General features: G+C 39.2%; 1 non-coding gene across 1 annotated transcript; it reads right to left on the reverse strand.

Annotated features, from left to right (window-relative positions):
* Nucleotides 1-1,297: 1,297 nt before the first annotated feature.
* On the reverse strand, nt 1,298-1,404 carry LOC118491752. Its single transcript, XR_004892197.1, has one exon. It is a non-coding gene; the product is annotated as a small nucleolar RNA R71 (small nucleolar RNA).
* Between the last annotated feature and the right edge of the window lie 20,449 nt (nt 1,405-21,853).

Consider the following 21,853-nt stretch of genomic DNA (forward strand, 5'->3'; position numbering starts at 1 on the left):
GTCACCTTCAAAAGAGGGGCCTACTACTATAATTAAGATAATCTCTTAAAAAGTCCGAAAGTGCAAAAATCATCAAAGGATACTTAAAAGGCGAGTCGGATCCAAGTGATTCATGTTGTCTATCTACTTTTACTTTATTTTTATTTCTGTATTTATAGTTTTTAATTTTCATGTTTTAAAATCTTTTCTCAAAAATTTTATATCGATTAGACGTTGAGGATAAACCGGTACTAAAAGCTCTTATGTCCTTGGACAACCTTGGTATCTTACCAACGCTATACTACGCTCACGATAGGTGCACTTGCCCAAGTGTGTGTTTAGTGTTAGAAGAATATCGTGTTTTATAAATTTAAAACTTGACTAATGTGTAAAATGGGCTTAAAATATCAATAAAAACATATTACACCTTGCACACACCAAGTTTTTGGCACCGTTTCCGAGGACACAAGGATTTTAAGAAAGTTTGGAATCAACGGCCTAATTATTTTTATTTAATTTTCTATTTTTTAAGATTTTTCTTAATTTTTCAGCTTCTGCAGACTTCAGCACAGGCCGTGCCTGGTGGACACGGGGCCGTGTCCAGCCACCTTACTGGCAGTTTTTTGTTTTCTGAGTTACAGAAGAGTGACCACGGGGCCGTGCTGAACTCCCCAGTAACTGGGATCCAAAAGACAATCACTGCAACCACGACCACGGGCCGTGGTCAGCGACCACCGGGCCGTGGTGAGACTTCTGATCAACGTTCTTTTTGTTTTTATCGCAGGACTTGGAACCCAGGCGCAGCACCTGAACTTTCTACGCAATGCATGAGCTCCAGTTCCAATAAGGACATAAATGAATCTCTAGACGAACCCGAACGCTTTCTAAGAAAGAGACTAAAAGCTAAAAATCAAGAGAAAGCTTCGGGGGACCCACTTCCAATGGCAGATCAGCGTACCCTTATGGATTACCTACGGCCTACAGTAGGTAATCTCGAAGCCGCTATCAATGCACTGAATGTCGATGCCAACAACTTTGAACTTCGGCCACATTTGGTCTAAATGCTCCAAACTCCGCAACCTTCCATGGCCTGGCTGATGAAGATCCCCATTTATATATTACCAACTTTTTGGAAATATGTGATACTTTCTGGATCAACAGAGCATCAAACGACGCCATCCGCCTCCGAATGTTCCCGTTCTCACTAAAATACCGAGCCAAGGCCTAGCATTACACCCTCCCAAGTGGTTCGGTAAACACTTGGGATGAACTTGCCCAAAAGTTTCTATATAAGTATTTTCCACCCTTTAAAACGGCTAAATTAATGACTGAAATCAATACATATTCACAAGAGGAAGGGGAATCCTTATATGAAACTTGGGAAAGATTCAATGAGCTATTGATGAAATGTCCTCATCATGGTCTCGCAGTGTGGCAACAAGTAACCACTTTCTACAATGGGTTGTTGCCACACACTAGACAAACGCTCGACTCTAGCTCCGGGGGACTCCTAGGTAATCGTCGCCCAAATGATATTTATAATCAAATTGAGGAAATTGCTCAAAACAATTTTCAATGGCACACACCCCAAGGAACAAAATCTATTGCCCCGGGCGCCCATAAAGTGGATGAAAACACCCCTTTACAAGCCCAAATCGAGGCCCTATCTTCAAAAATCAGAAAGTTAGAAATGGGAAAAACGGCCTCGGTTATGGCTTGCGAAGGGTGTGGTGGGCCACATAAAAATTGGAGTTGTACGAAAGAAATGGATAATCAAACGGAAATGGTAAACTACATTGATAAGAGACCTAGGCCGTCGGGTCCCCCAACGGGTACCTACAACCAAGGATTGCGTAACCACCCTAACCTTAGTTGGAGGGAACCCGACAATAGTAGTAACCAACAAAACCAAAACCAACGAACAAACTTTCAACAACAACCAAGAAACGAGTCACAAAATTTCTCTCAACAATAAGGGGGACGAGAGAGGCTTGAAGACACTGTTTCACGCCTCATCTCCGAAACCGAAAAAAAGAACTCGGATCGATTCCTACAAATGGAATCAAACTTTAGAAATCAACAAGCTAGTATACAAAACATTGAAAAAAAACTAAATCAACTAGCCCAAAATTTCTCCGAGAGACCACAAGGCGCATTACCTAGTAATACCGAAACCAACCCAAAGGCGCAAGTACATCTCATAACACTAAGAAACCGGAGCGTAGGTATCAAGGAGGCCCCATTACCCCATCCGAAAAAAGTCCACCCATTCAAACCACGACCTCACCACCAGCCCATAAGGAAACAATGCCTCCACCAAATCCCGAGGCTACCAAGAACCTCTCGGCGCCCTACTCCGGTCGATTACTTCGCCAAAAGACCGACGAGTAATTCACAAAATTCATAAACCTACTAGAACAATTGCATGTCAATCTTCCGTTTGTGGAAGTCCTCACTCAAATGCTAAAATATTCAAAATTCATGAGAGACTTCCTCACTCACAAAAGGATGATTGAAACATTGCAATTGGTCAATTTTAGTGAAGAATGCTCCGGCGTGCTACTCAACAAACTCCCACAAAAGAAAATCGATCCCGAAAGCTTCACCATCCCTTGTTCCATTGGGGGATCTCCTGTACGCAATGCATTAGCCGACCTTGGGGCTAGCATCAATCTCATGCCCGCATCAATGTTTGACCGACTCAGACTAGGTAAAACAAGCCCCATAAAGATGAGCATACAACTAGCCGATAGGTCTATCAAATACCCACAAGGTGTCGCCAAAAATTTATTGGTAAAAGTCGTAGACTTTGTCTTCCTGGCCGACTTTGTCATACTCGACATGGAGGAAGACACCAAAGTACCGCTCATTCTTGGAAGACCATTCCTTCCTACCACTCACGCAATGGTTGATATGAGTGATGGGAAACTAATATTGAGAGTCGGAGACAAAGAGATGAAATTCGGGGTTGGAAAAGGAGTAAAAGACGACTCGATCAACTACATGGATGTCATAGACTCAAGCTTGGATGACGCTCTCCGACGGTGCAACACGGGATGCGAGACATCCCGCTTGGGTAACATATGACAAACTTAGGGTCTAGCCAAGGACCCTTATAAACGTGGCGCACCACGGAGGCATTCCGCGGAACTATCCGTAGTTTTTAGTTTAGTGTAACTTTTATATTTTCTAGTTTAGCTTTACTTTTCAGGAATAAAACACACTCGAAAAGGTGGGGGTCACCAAGGGAACGTTAAAACCACATCCCATGCATGAAAACAGAGCCTCCCGACAATTTTCCATCATTACAGCAAGTTCAGCATGGGGCCGCGCTCATCCCAACACGCCCCGTGCCCAGGCTCTGCAGAAATTTGCCCAGTTCAGGTAACTGGACACGGGGCCGTGCTCACCGAACACGCCCCGTGCCCAGCCTTCTGTTAAATTTTGTTACTGGCGATCTGACCACGGGGTCGTGCCCGGACCAACACGGGGTCGTGGCCAGACGCCCAGTAACATAAAATTTTGTTTTTCAACACATTTTTACACATTCAATCAACCCAAAAACTTATTTTTGGGACACATTGAGGGCAATGTGTAATTTAAGTGTGGGGGGGGATGCTAAAACCTTGAATTTTGCAAGTCCTAATAACAAGCCTTAAACAAAACTCTATTGGAACCACTAATGACCCTAATTTTTTTCAAAAAATTTCATTTTTTTACTTGTCTTAGTTTAATTTGGAAATAACAAGTTCTAAAAAGGTTATATTTTTACAAATTTACAACCGATAGCGTCGTGATAAAAAGAACCAACATAAGAAAATTATGAAAGGCATGACAAATCTAATTAAAATTTGATTGTATATACTTGATCACATTATACACCCATTCCCAAGTGAGTTTTGAGCCTTTATTGAGCATACAAGCATATATCTTTAAACTAAATGCTCATTTTTCGTTTCTTATGTGAATAACCACTTGGTTCTTACGACTCTAGAACTTGCCATGACGATTCATTCAGGGTCCTTACCAACTTAAACCCAAGTAAGTAAATGATGGAGGCATTAGGACTAACCCTTTTTCCTTTCAACACCATTCTTTTTCATTTTTTATCACCTACCCAAAATCCCCCTAGTTAACCCCTTTGAGCCTAAATCTTTTCATTTCAAAACCCACAAAACAAACACCCTTTACCCACCAAAACCTTTTCTTTTCAAACCCTTTGTTTTAGTAAAAAAGCTTGGTTATCTTGTGACGTTTCCTATAAAAAAATGAAAGTCTAGCAATAAACAACCAAGCTCCTCAAAGAAACTTTGTTTGAAAATGCGTAGTTTGAATAAAAGTCACAAAAAAAAGTTTTACGTTGACCGACGCTTTTTACGCTTTTAGCCCTTTTTACTAACCACTAACCAAAACCACCTACCCTTAGCCCAAGCCTACCCCTTCCCCAAAGTCCTCTTGATATTTACAAATGTTCTTAGTTAAAAAGGAGGAGGTTTGATTGCTTGGCAAGCATATGGTAGAAGTAAGTTCCACGCCGGTCTCGAGTGTTTCACAAAAATACATTTTCGGCCGAGTGTTGAGTGATCTCTCGTGAGGTATGTGAACTTGTATATAAATGGAATTTTAAAGAGGCATGTTATGCCCAAATAAGTTATCTTTCTTATGAAATGTTCTAAATAAATCATAACGAATAGGATTGTAAATAGAATAAAAATAAAACGCAATAAAGATCTTGGATTCCCGGTACTCAAGACAAGCCCAAAACTTCTCCTCTACCTATTCTATTTGGGTGTGTAAGCCACATAGTAAAGAGTTTTGCTTGAGGACAAGCAAAGATTCAAGTGTGGGGGGTTTGATGTGTGCAAAATGTAACATATAAATTACATCAAATGAGGCATAAAACTAACCATTTTTTAGTACTAATGTTGGAAAAAGTGTGTTTTCGTCTTCCTTTTGAATTTACAGGACCAAATGAGCTTAAACGAGCAAAAGGAACATATATACAGCAAAAACCAACATAAATACAAAGAAATGGAATAAATGTGACATGCCCGACCCCTTGGCAGCATCCCCAAAAGCAAAAGCAAAAGCAAAAGCAAAAGCAAAAACAAGAAACAGAAGACTGACACGGGGCCGTGCCCACTGGACACGGGGGCGTGGTCAGCTGCCTGCAGAAAAGACGGGGGCGTGGTCAGCTGCCTGCAGAAAAGACAAAGCTGTGGAAGCTCTTACGCCCACCACGGGGGCGTGCACAACTCAGCACGGGGCGTGGTCATCGATAAGATACGAAGAATCTTGCAAAATTTTGGTAGTACAGATACGCTTCTACCCACGGGGTCGTGCCCGCTGAACACGGGCTGTGTGGAGCCCTATGCTGAAAACCGCTTTTCGTACCCATTATGGCCATTACGAATTCGTGGTCATGCCTTTTGGTCTCACAAACGCACCCGCGGTCTTCATGGACTTGATGAACCGTGTTTGTAAACCCTTCTTAGATCGCTTCGTTATTGTGCTTATCAAAGATATCCTTGTCTATTTGAAGTCGAGAGTCGAACATGCGCAACATCGTTAACAATCAAGGAATTCACCTCTACGCCAAGTTCTCCAAGTGTGAATTTTGGCTCTAGGAGATTCAATTCCTCGGTCACATCGTTAACAATCAAGGAATTCACGTCGACCCCGCAAAGATCGAAGCCGGTAAGAGTTTGATTACGCCGAAGTCTCCATCCGAAATTCGTTCATTTCTTAGATTGGCGGGTTATTACCGTTGATTCATTGCCGACTTTTCGAAAATCATCGTGCCGCTTACCGCTTTAACTCAGAAGGACAAACCTTTTGTTTTGGGTCCCAAACAGGAGGAATCCTTCTGATGTGTGCAAAATGTAACATATAAATTACATCAAATGAGGCATAAAACTAACCCTTTTTAGTACTAATGTTGGAAAAAATGTGTTTTTGTCTTCCTTTTGAATTTACAGGACCAAATGAGCTTAAACGAGCAAAAGGAACAAATATAGAGCAAAAACCAACATAAATACAAAGAAAAGGAATAAACGTGACATGCTCGACCCCTCGGCAGTATCCCCAAAAGCAAAAACAAGAAACAAAAGACTGACCACGGGGCTATGCCCACTGGACACGGGGGCGTGGTCAGCTGCCTGCGGAAAAGACAAAGCTGTGGTAGCTTCTACGCCCCCCACGGGGGCATGCCCAGCTCAGCACGGGGCGTGGTCAACGCTAAGATACGCAGAATCTTGCAAAATATTGGTAGTACAAATACTCTTCTGCCCACGGGGCCGTGCCCGCTGAACACGGGCTGTGTGGAGCCCTATGCTGGCAAATGCATTTAATGAAGGAACAGAAAACGATGGCCACGGGGGCGTGTCCGCTGGACACGGGGCCGTGTCCGTGGTTCTGTTCAGGCTATAAATAGGGGTGCTTGGCTCACTTCAAAGGCATCCCTCGGCAAACCACTACTCTCTTACTTTGCCACCACTACAACACCCACATCCACCACCATCATCCATCATCCACCTGAGAGTGTGTGTAGTAGTCTCGGGATCCAAGATTGATAGTAAGAGTTCTTGCCAATCAAAGGCCATGTTTGGCTAAGCCTCTTACATCACTTGGTGAAGACAAGTCTTTTATGTATTACTTTTGATTTTTAATCTTTCAGCACTTTTTATTTGGTTTTGTATTAATGACTTTAATAACTAGTTTCTTATGTTGAAGGTGAATTTTCTTTGTCATTTGTCCGTGGTGTCTTGGCATTACTTTACTGTCTATATAAAGTAAAAGATTTACACCATTCATGTCTCTACGGTCCATATAGAGATATGTTGGCTACCTGATCGGGGGTTAAGGGAATGGTTTAGTAAGGTTCTTGCCTTGTTCAGTGTATAGATCCTGCAAGGAGCTGTGTCAAGCTTACTAGGACCTCTTTCAATACCCACTGGTATTGGATGGCGGGGGTGCGAATGGCTTGATCTCCTCATATGTAAACTACTATTAATACATTAAACCGGCTACTTGGGATTGTATCCCTGCTGACTCAAACCACTTAGCCGAGGGTAACGTCACCTTCAAAAGAGGGGCCTACCACTTTTCGCATTAATAACTTTAATAATTATCTTTCAATATTCCGACCCTTTGGGATTGTATCCTTGTTGACTCTAACCACTGGGTTGAGGGTAACGTCAACTTCAAAAGAGGGGCCTACTACTATAACTAAGACAATCTTTTAAAATGTCCGAAAGTGCAAAAATCATCAAAGGATACTTAAAAGGCAAGTCGGATCCAAGTGATTCATCTTGTCTATCTGTTTTTACTTTATTTTTATTTCTGCATTTTTAGTTTTTAATTTTCATGTTTTAAAATCTTTTCTCAAAAATTTTGTTGGTGCATGGAATGTCTGTTGACTACGTTTGTATTGAGTCTTAGGTCTAGATAGGTTGTACGGAGTCGAAAATCAGAAATTAGGGTTTTAGAATGTTAATTTTGCTCATAATGACAAATGTGTCATTAAAAGAGAAATCAGATCTTGGTATTTCGCTCATATGTACATAGTTAGGTTAGAGGTTTCGCTCATAGGTCTAGGTTGGGGGTTTCGCTCATATGGCTCCTGGTGATTTCGCTTATATGGTCATCATAGGAGCGAAATCAGCAGCCTATAAATACTTAACTTGTAATATCATTTGTAACCATTGGAGCGAAATTAGGTCATGTGCTAGGTGTCGAAACTCTGTCAAAATCTACTCAGAAAGCATTAATAGAGAGGGAAATTGAAAGGAAAAGCTGTTGTTACTTTGTCTACACTGATTCCGCCTTTGTACACAAAGATGAACTACCTTAACTGACTTTTCGGGTCATAGAACGGTCCAACAAATTTTATATCGATTAGACATTGAGGATAAACTGGTACTAAAAGCTCTTGTGTCTTTGGACGACCTCGGTATCTTACCAACGCTATACTACGCTCACGATGGGTGCACTTGCCCAAGTGTGTGTTTAGTGTTAGTAGAATATCGTGTTTTATAATTTTAAAACTTGACTAATGTGTAAAATGGGCTTAAAATATCAATAAAAACATATTACACCTTGCACACACCACCTTCCAACCCCTCAAGTTTATGCTCTGCAACGCTCCTGTTCTTACACTCCCCGACGGAAATGACGATTTCATTGTCTATTGTGATGCCTCTAACCTAGGTCTTGGTTGTGTCCTTATGCATCGAGACAAGGTTATCGCGTATGCGTCTCGAAAACTCAAGGTCCACGAGAAGAACTACACTACCCACGATCTCGATCTCTAACTCGGTGCAGTTGTTTTTGCGTTGAAGACTTGGTGACACTACCTTTATCGTACCAAGTGTACGGTCTTCACCGACCATAAGAGCCTACAACACATCTTGAACCAGAAAGAACTAAATATGCGCCAATGAAGATGGGTCGAACTTCTCAACGACTACGATTGTGAGATACGCTACCATCCAGGCAAGGCAAATATCGTAGCTGATGCCCTCAGTCGACGATGCGATGTATATAGCGTTCGCGACGTTCAAGTCCAGAGTAACCTTGAAGCCCTAATTCGCGACGCTCAGCATGCATGCTTCATTGAGAAAACCTTGAAGGAGGAAATGAGGTGTGGTGCTGAAACTCAGCTTGTCACCAAATCGAACGGTATTTATTATTATCTCGACCGCATCTGGATTCCTAGTCACAATAATCTCCGAGAGATATTGATGACTGAAGCCCACAAATCCTGATATTCCATTCACCCCAGTGCCGACAAGAGGTACCAGGACCTTCGTTCCAGGTATTGGTGGCCGGGAATGTAGAAGGATATCGCGCTATACATTTCGAAATGCGTGACTTGTTTGAAAGTTAAGGCCGAACATCAACGACCCTCTTGCTTACTCGAACAACCCGAGATCCCGATGTAGAAATGGGAGAGTATAGCCATGGACTTCATTACGAAACTCCCTCGTACGCCATTTGGTCACGATATCATTTAGGTTATCGTTAATCGTCTTACGAAGTCCGCTCACTTCATACCAATACGAGAAGACTTCAAGGTCGAATGATTAGCACGAATCTATACCGACAAAGTCATTTGTCAATGTCATCTTTGACCTCGATGGTCGTTTTACCTCATGTCTCTAGGAGACTTTCAATCCGCTCTCGGTACGACTCTCAATCTTAGTACCGCATTCCATCCCCAGACGGACGGTTAGACTGAGCGCACGATCCGCACCCTTGAAGACATGCTTCGTTCGTGGGTTGTAGATTTTGGTGGTAATTGGGATTCACATTTACCTTTAGTAGAATTCTCGTACAATAACAGTTATCATGCTAGTATTCAAATGGCACCCTTTGAGACATTATATGGTAGAAAATGTCGATCTCCTATTGTATGGCACGAGATCGGAGACGCACACATCACCGGTCCGGAGTTGATACAAGAAACGACAGACAAGATCCACCAAATATGGGACAATCTCTTGAAAGCACGGAGTTATCAAAAGAGCTACACCGATAAACGCCGCAAACCCCTTGAGTTGTAAGTGGGTGATCACGTACTCCTAAAGGTTTCACCTTGGAAGGGGGTGATCCGATTCGGCAAGAAAGGAAAGCTAGCGCCACGATATGTGGGTCCCTTTAGGATTCTGGAAAGGATTGGTAAAGTGGCCTATCGACTTGAATTACCGGTTAAACTCAGCAACGTATATCCGACTTTCCACATCTCAAACCTCAAAAAGAGCCTAGCCGAAGAGAATCTTCATGTACCTCTCAAAGATTTGCAAATAAACGAGACCCTGCACTTTGTGGAAAATCCTATAGAAATCATGGATCAAGAAACCAAGAAACTTCGACACTCACGCATTCCCATAGTGAAGGTTCACCACTAGGAAGGCAAACGCGGCGCCGAGTTCACTTGGGAACTCGAAAGTGATATGAAAGCTAAATATCCACAACTCTTTGTTATGCCTGCTCCTTACTTTCGGGACGAAATTTCCTAAAGTAAGGGAGGATGTAACAACCCAACTTTTCGGATCATTACCCGTTCGCTTTTGCTTCGATTTGCAACCATTTTGTATTCCAAGATTCGCTATAAATAAAGGGTTATGTTATACTAAATACATTTTCATCACACTGCACCGCTACACGTTTAAACGCTTTACATTCGCAACGCTTACGCAACACGAATTACAGAGAATTATGCTATTTAAATTACCGAGTGTGTTTGTTTGTTCGGTAACCACTCACACTTTCGCATTCGCGTATCACAACTAACACTCTAAATTGTAAACGTTGTTATTAGTAGTAGTAATGTTATGTTGTGTGTTCCTATGTGCTTTACTTGTGTGTGCTTGATATGTGTATTGTTTACTCGCAAACGCTATCGCAACACAAACTCAAAGCTACTCACACAACTCAATTTACCAATCTAAAACGCAACGCAATTTGAAACTCGACGATACGCTAAAATACTTAAAGTACCAATACAAACTAACGCAACAAAACACATTAAACGAGCATCCTATACGTGAAAACGAGGTTTTTCCCACACAAAACAGGCCCCTCGTACGAAGCCAAGCAGCCTCGTACGAAGGCAGCTGGTTCGAACCAAGGTCCCTGTGCCAACCCACCATCTCTATATATAGCCAAGCCCCTCCTCCTTCATTCTCACTTGCTGATTTTCATACCGAAACTCTGCCGAATTGATGTCCGACCATTTTCAAGTAAGATTTAACAGTTTTATTCAATTACACAACGTATTCCACTTCGATTTCCACAAGATCACTTGGTTTTCATCTAAACACTTATGATTTTGACTAGAAACTTCATCTTTTCACTTAAACTTCTTCTTTTCTTCATAAATTCCTGTTTTTACAAAAACTCTTCATCTTTTTCATCTAAACTCCGTCCTTTTCAAGGCAAATCTTCATCTTTTTCATCAAATCTTCTTATTTCATCTCTGATCTACACTTAACCGAGTGTATTGGGACTAGCTACGGCTTCCCAAGTTAGAAATCAGTTGATTTCACACTTACCAAGTGTTAGATCTGGTGAAAAATCCTTAAAACCTTTTAAACTTGATTTTCACACTAAAACGGACATAAAACGAATGTATTTCGTTCACTGAATAGTGAAACGAGGTAATGTCAAAACCAGCTTGAATAGGAGTTGGAAACACATCCGATTCAGGTGAAAACACAGCACCAAATGCCAAGAACAGCCACGTTTGTGAACTGGACTGTTCTGTGCGAAGCCAGCTTCGTACGATGACACATGGCCTCGTACGAAGGCACTGGTTTAACACCTAACAGCCTGATTCCCACTCGTGACGTAATCAAAGACCTCCCCGACTTTAAGTTTAATCAGTAGCTTAAGGTTGGAGGGATGAACACTAGATTTTCTGAAGACGACGCGAAAAAACTCGATTTTGGACAATGGAAGCCCCACGTGTGCGAAGATCCACCTTCGTACGAAGGCACACCTTCGTACGAAAGCAGCAGCTTCGTACGAAGCTTCTGTTTCCCACCGACACTTCGATTTTCAACCATTTCAGCAGTTTGGAGGACTTACGCTTCTGTTCCCGTACGCAGGCTGATCCGGCGCTCCCTTCAATCCATTGAGGAGCGTGTTTCTTGATTAGTACACGCTCTATAAGTATACTCGAACCCATTTTCGTTTAACTCACTTTTGGGTGTTACATACATTCACTAACAAAACACAACTCACAACACAAACACTTTATAAACGCTAACCGCTCCCATATGCTATACGTGATTTGTTGAATGCTTGTTACTATGCTTACACAGTGTTACACTAACCGCCTTTAGCAACGATAGTTCTATCGTTTGGACTCAGCACCTGTTGTGACAGGGATTGCTAAGGATCACATTACTTACTTCAAGTGTTTACTTTGGTGAACATGTGTCACGCATACTTTACATCGCAGTCACGTGGTTAGGTTATATCATTGTTGATAGTTACATGCTTCGCCCGTTACATGTTACATGCTGGTTATGCGTAAACGCTTTTTATACTATATCTATGCAAACTTGTGTACTCACCCTTACTTTATGTATTGACTTCTATTTTAACGTATGTGACAGGTTGATGATCTGTTTGCTGCAATGGATTAGGAAGTCTAGAAACCCGCAAATAAAAATCTAGTTTGTCGGACTTGTTTTTGTTTAAGAGATGTGGACTCTGTGATGACTGTTTGAGAAATATTTGTTTATTGGTATGGGACAATGAACCTTTCAAATATTTTCATCTAATAGTTGTTATGGATTCTCTTGAGCAATCTGGTTCGCCTAGTGCCGCACCCCGATGTTTCCACCATCGGTTGGGGTGTGACATTACGTCTATATAAAGCATGTTAATTTCCTAGAAGGGGGTTAGAAGGGTGGTTTGGGTAATTCTATGTCTCGTTCAGTGTATAGATCCTGTGAGAACCTGGTTCAAGCCCAGTAACACCTCACGAGTCAGAGCGGGCATTACCTACAATGGGAGAGGTGCAAAAATCTTGAATCCCTTATTCTTAAACTTTTACTAAAACATTAAACCAACCCCGCAAGGACTGTATCCTTGCTGACTCGGACCAACGGGTTGAGGGTGATCGCCGCCTCGGAAGGGGGCCCACTACATTTTGTATTAATAACTTACTTAATTATCTTTCAATAATCCAATCTAGTGGGATTGTAACCTTGCTGACTCAAACCACTAGGTTGAGGTTAACGTCGCCTTGGAAGAGGGGCCAACTGCTATAACTAAGATAATCTCTTAAAATGCCCAAAGTGCGGAAATCATCAAAAGGGTACATGAAAGATAAGTTGGATCTAAGTGATTCTTTCTTGTCTATCATTTTTATTTTATTTTTTATTTTCTGTTTTTATCTTTTTATTAGTTTAAAAATCTTTTCTCAAAAGTCGGTTCGATTAGACGTTGATGATAAGCCGGTACTAAAATCTCTTGTGTCATTGGACGACATCGGTATCTTGCCATCACTATACTACGTCCACGATGGGTATACTTGCCCTAAGCGTGTGTGTAGAGTGATAGAAGAATATCGTGTTTTAATTGCCAAAATCGTCCCTGAGGTTTGGGCACGTTTGCCATTTTCGTCCAAAATGACATTATTGTACCAAATTGCCCCCAACGTTTGTAACTTTTTGCCATTTTCATCCAAACCACTAACTTAGTTTATTTTTTCTATTAAGTTGAGGATATTTGGATGAAACTGGCAAATATAAAACCACAGGGACGATTTTGGCAATTTACTCAAACCCTTTTAAATTTCTTTTATTTGATTATTTTTGTTACATATATAATAAAAAAGAATATACATGTAGTTTTTAGAAAAAAAAAATAATAGTTTTGTAACATAATTTTTATAAATTTTCATCCAAATCACTAACTCAGTTTATTTTTTCTGTTAAGGTGAAGGAAGTTTTAAATTTTATAAATTAAGGCAGAAATTAATTTACAGCTTCTTTATATAAATCAGTTTAATAAAGAGAAAACGTCACTGGTGTGCAACACATAACAATCGATTACAACTTTTAGTATTTATCAGTTGTAGAGATAGAAAAAAAATGTAAAACGTTACATATTTTTTAAATGTGTTGAACACCTAGGAAATATGTTGGTAGAAATAAAATATTTATTTAATTAAGATTATGAGGGTAACTAACTAATACTTATTCTGAGTGGCTTGAGTAAAGAAATTTTTGGTTCATAGCATTATAATTACAATTTGGTGGGTAATTTTAAGGTTTGGTAATGATACGTTGTTTGATAGGGGGGGGGGGGGGTTGGCTTCTGTTTTTTCCTTAGGAGCGAATTTAAAAGAGTAGAAGATGAATTACAAACTTGATACATATGATAAGATTTTTTTATTTGACCTTTTTTCAATAAGGTCACCAGCATTTTAGTTTTATAAAATTTAGAGGTTTAAGTAGATTTTATTTTTATAAAACTGATCTATATAAAAAATTATAAATTAATTTCTGTCTTAGTTTATAAACATCCTTTGCCTTAATAGAAAAATTAACTTAGTTAGTGGTTGGATGAAAATTTATAAAAATTATGTGACAAAGCTGTTATTTTTTCATATAAAAATTGCATGTATATTCTTTTTTATTATATATGTAACAAAATTAGATAAATAAAAGAAATTTAAAAGAGTTTTTAGTAAATTGCCAAAATCGTCCCTGTGGTTTTATATTTGCCAGTTTCATCCAAATATCCTCAACTTAACAGAAAAAATAAACTAAGTTAGTGGTTTGGATGAAAATGACAAAAGTTACAAACGTTGGGGGCAATTTGGTACAAAAGTGTCATTTTGGACGAAAATGGCAAACCTGCCCAAACCTCAGGGACGATTTTGGCAATTAACTCTAACTAAAAAAATATATATACACCCGCATGCACGTCACCTATACATCAACTAGATGTTAAAAACGCATTTCTACATGGTCACTTAAATGAAACGGTTTTTATGCACCAACCATTGGGTTTTTGAGACCCGAATTATCCCAATCATGTGTGTCTACTCAAAAAGTACTTTTATGGCCTCAAGCAAGCACCAAGAGCATGGTACCAATGGATTGCGGATTTCGTTTCAAAGATGGGTTTTTATAATAGCCAATGTGACCATTCCTTATTCATCTTTAACCAAGGCCCACACATGGCTTTCATCTTATTATATGTTGATGATATATTGTAGAAAACCTCTACAGATGACTTAAGGGCAAAATTCATGGCACGCCTTTCTAAAGAATTCGCAATGACAGATCTCGGACCACTTAGCTACTTTCTTGGTATTTCGGTTACACGGGGCTCAAACTCTCTATTTCTGTCGCAAAAAATATGCCCGAGAAATCCTTGAACGGGCCGTCATTTCCGATTGCAACCCGACGGCAACACCGGTTGACACACAAAACAAATTGAGTAGTACTCATGGAACATCCACTGACAATATTACCGAATACCGAAGCTTCGCCGGTGCCTTACAATATCTCACCTTTACCCGACCGGATATTTCATATGCGGTTCAACAAGTGTGTCTCCATATGCATTACCCGAAGACCACTCATTTAAATGCTCTTAAAAGAATTTTGAGATATATTAAAGGCACCATCTCATATGGTCTTCATATTCAACCATCCTCGACACCCTCCCTCACGGCTTACACTGACGCCGATTGGGGAGGGTGTCCCGACACAAGGCGGTCAATGTCCGGTTATTTCATATATATGGGTGACAACCTCCTCTCATGGTCTTCTAAACGCCAAGCTACTTTGTCCCTCTCTAGCGCCGAGGCGGAATACCGGGGCTGCGCCAATGTGGTTTTCGAAGTTTGTTGGCTACGCAACTTATTACTAGAACTTCATCATCCTCTTCACCTTGCAACCTTAGTTTAGTGTGACAACGTGAGTGCCATCTACCTAACTGGTAATCCAGTTCAACATCAACGCGCAAAAGACGTTGAAATGGATATCCATTTTGTCTGAGAAAAGGTCGCCAAGGGTGAAGTTCGAGTTCTACATGTCCCATCCCGATACCAAATAGCCGACATTTTTACAAAAGGGTTGCCAAAGGTTCTATTCGACGATTTTCGCACCAGTCTCAACATTCGTGATCCTCCCATAAACGACCGGTATTCCAGCTAGGTTTTGGCGAGAAAAGTGGGAACAAGGGCGGCGTGAAGAAACAAGATTTCTACAAAATTTCAATCGGGTTTCCAAAATTTCTTGTTATGATTGAATGAATGTGTTTTCTTTTTCTTTTGATGAGATCACGTGGGTGGGGATAAGGTGGGATGAACATTGATTTTAATTTGTGGGGTGGAGCAAGTGGAGATTGTGGTGCAAGATCTGTTGTATGGTAGTGGAGATGGTTGTTCCAGATCTTGAAGGTTCACGAATGTGATCAAGATTTATGGGGTGAGTATGGCGGAAGATAAGATGGTGGAGGAGGAGAAATAGAAGTAGAGTGAGAGGGAGACGTGGGTGGTTAGTGGATGGGTTGAATCGGTGAATGAGTGTGGATCGATTGGTGCCATTGTTGGGGTGTTAGGGTTTGCAGGTTGGTTGAAGATGAAATTGTGAGGAATGAGGGGTTTTTTATATTTTGATTTGAGGGTAGGGATTGATTTTTGGTGAAGTATACATTATACTAGGTTATAACCCCGTGTATTACACGGGTTGAAAAAATGTAATTTTACATACTAAATAATAAAACAATATATCTTTAAAAACTTCATTTATTACACGGGTTGAATAAATGCAATTTTATATATTAAATAATAAAAATATTATATTTTTAAGAACCTCGTGTATTGTAATTTATATACCAAATAAAAAAAAGTTAAATCTTTAAAAACTTTATGTACTAAACGAGTTGAATAAATGTAATTTTAGACTAATAGTATATAAAATAAATATAATTTTGGATAAAGTCTTATATATCAATTTTAAGTAATTAATATATTTGATAAATAATAAAAATAATAATAATAGTAAAAAATCTAATTTATATACTAAATAATAAATATAAAAGAATGGCGGAAAACCCTAAAAATACGTGCCTCCAATGAATGACACGTGTCACATATTGGTTTCTTTTATTGTATAGTATAGATGTTCACATCATCGGTTGTTTCAATCGATAACATAATTTGTTTTCATATCATGAATTGAAAACCAACGCTACAAATGTGACAAACAACATTACAAAATGGGAGGTGGATATGAAATACCGAGTATAAGGTTAACCAAGTAGACTATAAAGAAACTGAACAAAAGTAGAGTATATGGTCTAAATATGGAGTAAAGTGAAATAACAAAGTAAAGTGTGCATGGTCTAAATATATAAGAGTGAAATAAGTCGTTTTATATTTAAGATTTATGAATATATAAGACTTACTGAAATTAAACTAATAATATTTATCCATAAGATATTAAACTAATTATATTTAGTAGGAGGGTTATCTATAATATAAGATATTAAACTAAATAATATTTAGTAGGAGGGTGAGGGTTATCTCAACTAAAATCTCAACTAAAATACTCAACTAAAATAATAATTATCTATAAGAGATGGCCTAATATAATGAAAAGTGTCTCTAAAGTGATTTCTTTTATTATATAGTACTAGCGGTAAGACCCGTGTGCAAACACGGGTCGTTTCTTAGAAAACCATGCATAACACATATTGATAGAACATATAACATATAGATTCATGTATAGATATTGAACCAAAACGTGTTATCTATTATAGCTAAAAGACAACTATAAACATAGATTATCGATTAATATATCAGTTAGATATAATTATTTCCATTCTCTTATCCAAAAAAGCGCATATCCACCCATTGACAATTTAACTGTTTACCCAAAAAGACAATATAAACTGTTTATAGATATAGGTACATATAAAAAGTGTCTAACAAAACTTAATAGAATTTGAATACAACTTAAGGTTCAACAAACGTTAACTACAAACACACAATCACCTGCCTCAACAACTTTCAGCAAAACTAAATCAAGGAATCAACAAACTTTAGAAATCAGCAGATCTTTATTCTCTCATCAACCTGTCACAACCCCCGCCCCCTATCTGTCCCGGGAACGGGCGGCCGCGAGAATCAGTTTCGGTGGTATCGGTGTTTATCAATTTGGCAACGGAAATTACATCAGGACCGTAGTTAGGAAATATTATATCAGAGTAAAACACCACATTTTATATTAATAAATATCTTGGGACATAACCCAAGTTTTCATTACAAACGGATTTATAGGAGTAAACCCCATTTTATGGAAATAAAACATCTTTTTTATTTAGGTAACTTTTATAGCCACTTTTCCAAGCCTTCAGTGCTGTCCAGCTGGCTTCTAGTTGGCTTTCACATTTTGTTACCTGAAACCCATTAAAAAACATTTTTTCAGTGGGAAATACTGGTGAGTGAATCCCAGTTTAATCAAGAAGAGTTTTATCTTTTAACAGTATTGAGAGCGATTACAATGTTTACATCTACACAATTACTCATTCAGTACTGTCAATCCTGAATGGTGGGTCATATTACCCATTGGCTAACTCTTTGTCCAATGGTAACGTGTTCCATATTTTGTATACAAAACCCTAACATACCGGCAGTAATTGAAGAATTACAACGACTCAATCACTGCTAATCATAATTTGAATAAATAAAGGTTTTGTAAAATAGTTTGCAAAAAGGAGATTACTCACATTGCTGTCTTAGGGTTTTCCTTAAGGATTTCCTGGTGATTATCTATAATTTACACAAATGCGCACGTGTTAGTATAATAACCCAATATTTACATTAGTAATACCTTCCCTGAGACGGCATTCCAACGACTACGTCGGGCAGAACCTCGACAGCCGTTACGGAACCCTGGATCAATCGGGCAGCGTATCTAATACGTAACCGTGGTTATGATACTTATATCGAGACAGAACTTCGTTATTTAGGGGGTATTTTGCCCGAGTAAAAAGTATACTACGTAGAAATTTAAGAGACATCGAGATAAATGAGCGAGCTGAAGGCCTCTATTTATAGTGACCCTTCTCCTTCCCTCGCGGCCCACGTAAGATGTAGCCAAGGGCTACGTGGCCCGCGACCTAGGGGGTCTACAGCGTAGCCTTGTCCGGTCAACAATCTAGGTTCGACAAGTGGTGGACACGTGGCAACACCGGGTTTATCCTGGTGGCCTATCTGTCGCGGCCCGCGAAAGACCAAGGGGTGGTCTTCGCGGCCCGCCAAGAACTAATAAAATTTGTTTTTAATTAATTTTAATAAAAATAAAGGTATTCGGGGCCTGTTTTTGTATATGGAGTGTATTTTAGGACGTATTGGGACACTTTAAATATTTTTAGGGTATCGGTTTATTTTAGGGTTGTTATATCCTCCCCACCTTTTTTTAGAGCTCGTCCTCGAGATCTACTGGAACAAGTGTGGATATTTCCTTTGCATTTCTGATTCAAGCTCCCAAGTGTATTCTGGTCCTTTCTTGGGGTCCGATTGTACTTTGACCAGAACTAATCTCTTGTGCTTGAGGTTCTTAACTTTCCTGTCTTCAATCTGTAAAGGCTTCTCTACAAATTTAAGTTGTTCATTTACCTCTATATCCGTAAGAGGTACTACCAGTGATTCATCAGCTAAGCATTTCTTGAGATAAGATACATGAAATACATCATGTATTCCTGCCATTTCCTCTGGCAGTTGTAGCTGATATGCTACAGGTCCTATTCTTCTAACAATTTCAAATGGTCCAACATACCTGGGGCTTAGCTTTCCCCTTTTGATGAATCCTACCACTCCTTTCCAAGGAGAGACTTTCAATAATACTTTGTCTCCTACCTGGAATTCCAGTGGTTTTCGTCTGTTATCAGCATAACTCTTTCAATAATACTTTCCTAAGGCATATAAACTACTTATCATACAACTTACTAAATGAAGTGACCATAAGGTATAACCTCGGAAGGTTATTCCCTATACAACTATGGTCACAAAATATGTTTGGTCGGATCCTAATGATCGACCAAACGGGTCGGGTTCGAAAGTCTAAGCGGTTGTTTAGACCGCTTATCTCACGACCCTATAAAAGCACTAAACTAAAAGTGACGAGCTAAACATGTTAAAACATGTTTAACGAAGTTAGAAAACAAGTTTGATATCAAAACAAACGGTTTTGATACCCAAGAATAGTTTGGTTGAAAAATACGCATGAATACGCATTTTAACTGAAACTATGACTCGTCACTACGCCTAATCAACGTGGTAATCAGTAGATATAGTCACACGGGACTATAACCATCGTGATTACACTCACATTGAGAAGTTCAACAAACTTCGTGTTGACCATAACCTGGTCAAAGCAGAAAGTCAAACACTGTTTGACTTTCGTGCTTAAAAACGCATAAAAGCATGAAAGAAACATACAACGGGTCCAAGCTAGGAAGAACTTGATCTAAATACTCAGGTATGAAGCATAAAGCTTCAACTTAGAACAAAAAATTAGACCAAGGTGTGAGGAAAATGGAATGGGAGCTTGGGTATTTATAGATTACGGAGAATCGTTAGGATCGTTTCTCGCATTTCGTGCCTTGATCTTGGCCCTCCACTTGGGCACATGGTTTTCGAAACCATGGGAATACTTAAAACCATCAAATTCCAGCCCATAGAGTACAAAACTATGGGTTAAAACCGTCAAAACCTCAAAAATGGACCAAGTTCAATGTATCTGCCAGAAATTTCAAAAATGGTCCCTACACTTGTAAAACTTGATTTTTTTTGGCACTTTTAAGCCCTGTTAACCCCGTTTCAAGGCTCTAAAATGAAGTTAATGTATAGGAAACTTGAAATGTGCTAAAAAATATCTCGGATGTCGGTTCGTTTGGTCGTACGGTTGCGTTGTTCGGTAAATTACGACGGAAATCGTAACGAACGCAAAAACGATCCAAATTACGCGACGAATGGAATTTTATCATGCCAATCACTAAAATAAAATATTTTAATGATTACATAAATTTTTGGATGTCCGGATATATTCAGAACGTAACATATGCGCGAAAATGCAAACTTATGCACTTTTTGATGCTTTTAGTCCCTGTTGATCAAATAAGTTTATTTTTGCGCACCAATCACCTCAAGGCCTATTTCTAAGCTATGTAAGGGATATTTAGGGCATTTTTAACTTAGATCATATTCCGTAATGTTCGTTACAGTTCGAATCGGCATACTTTCAAAGTTTGTCGAAATTAACCCCTGTAAGCGAATAAACTTAATTTCGACACACCAAATCCTCCAAAACTTATTTCTATGTTATGTAAAGGTTATTTAAGGTATTTTAAGCCTATGTCACTGTTCCGGAGTGTTTGTCGCATTAAACTGATTACGTTTACGCATCAGTTCGCGTATAACTTTCCAGAAAGCGATTTAGAGCTCGAAATCGAACGAGAATTGATATGTGCAAATGATACACATATTTATACAAATCCCAAGTATGAAACACAATATTTTATTGATTTGGTATTTGTTTGATGGCCATGGAGGCACAAATGTCATAGTCTCCCCTACTTCAGGAAATTTCGTCCCGAAATTTATTCAGAAGAAACTTGTGATAGCTCGAAACATAAAGTCGAAAAGATAAAACAACACTGGTTAGGGTTCCGAACTTCTAGTAACTTTAAATAACATTATGCTTGCAATGTAAGTGGGACACTTATATACAAGTATATGAAGCGCCATTGGTGCGTCCACCGTACCTCCATTACATTGTTCACGTTTTGTTATTGTTGCCACTATAGGTTCTTACACATGATAAATCTTACTGGGGTTCCTGTGCACTGAATTTCATAATTATGTACGTGTCCATAATTACGTAATTCCTTGCATAGTCCGCACAATGCATTTTATAATGTGTAGGGGAAAACCAAATGAACAAACCTGAGATGAGTGTGACTAGACCATCCTAGGGTCCTTTTTAATTAAATCAATAAATGATCTCTTTAAATAGACCACCAAGGAGTCTTTTCAGCTATATCATCACATGACATTCTCAACCAGATTTCGAATCAATCTTTTTTAACTAGACCACTCAAGGGGTCTCTTTCGAATTATGGAATGGTACTATATAATCCAAGGGTCTTAACTATTATGTAGAAGCCCATTAAGGATTTAAGGTAGTACCTTTGGATATCCTACTATGAATCCCTCATATGAAGATATGGAAGATTCTACGAGGATTTGGATAACGAAAATTTGGATCACACAAAACATAAAAGAAAACACATAAACACATAATCACATAATTGTTTAACTTGACCTTTAATTTGT

This window comes from Helianthus annuus, chromosome 4 (assembly GCF_002127325.2).
Source record: "Helianthus annuus cultivar XRQ/B chromosome 4, HanXRQr2.0-SUNRISE, whole genome shotgun sequence".
NCBI lineage: Eukaryota > Viridiplantae > Streptophyta > Magnoliopsida > Asterales > Asteraceae > Helianthus > Helianthus annuus.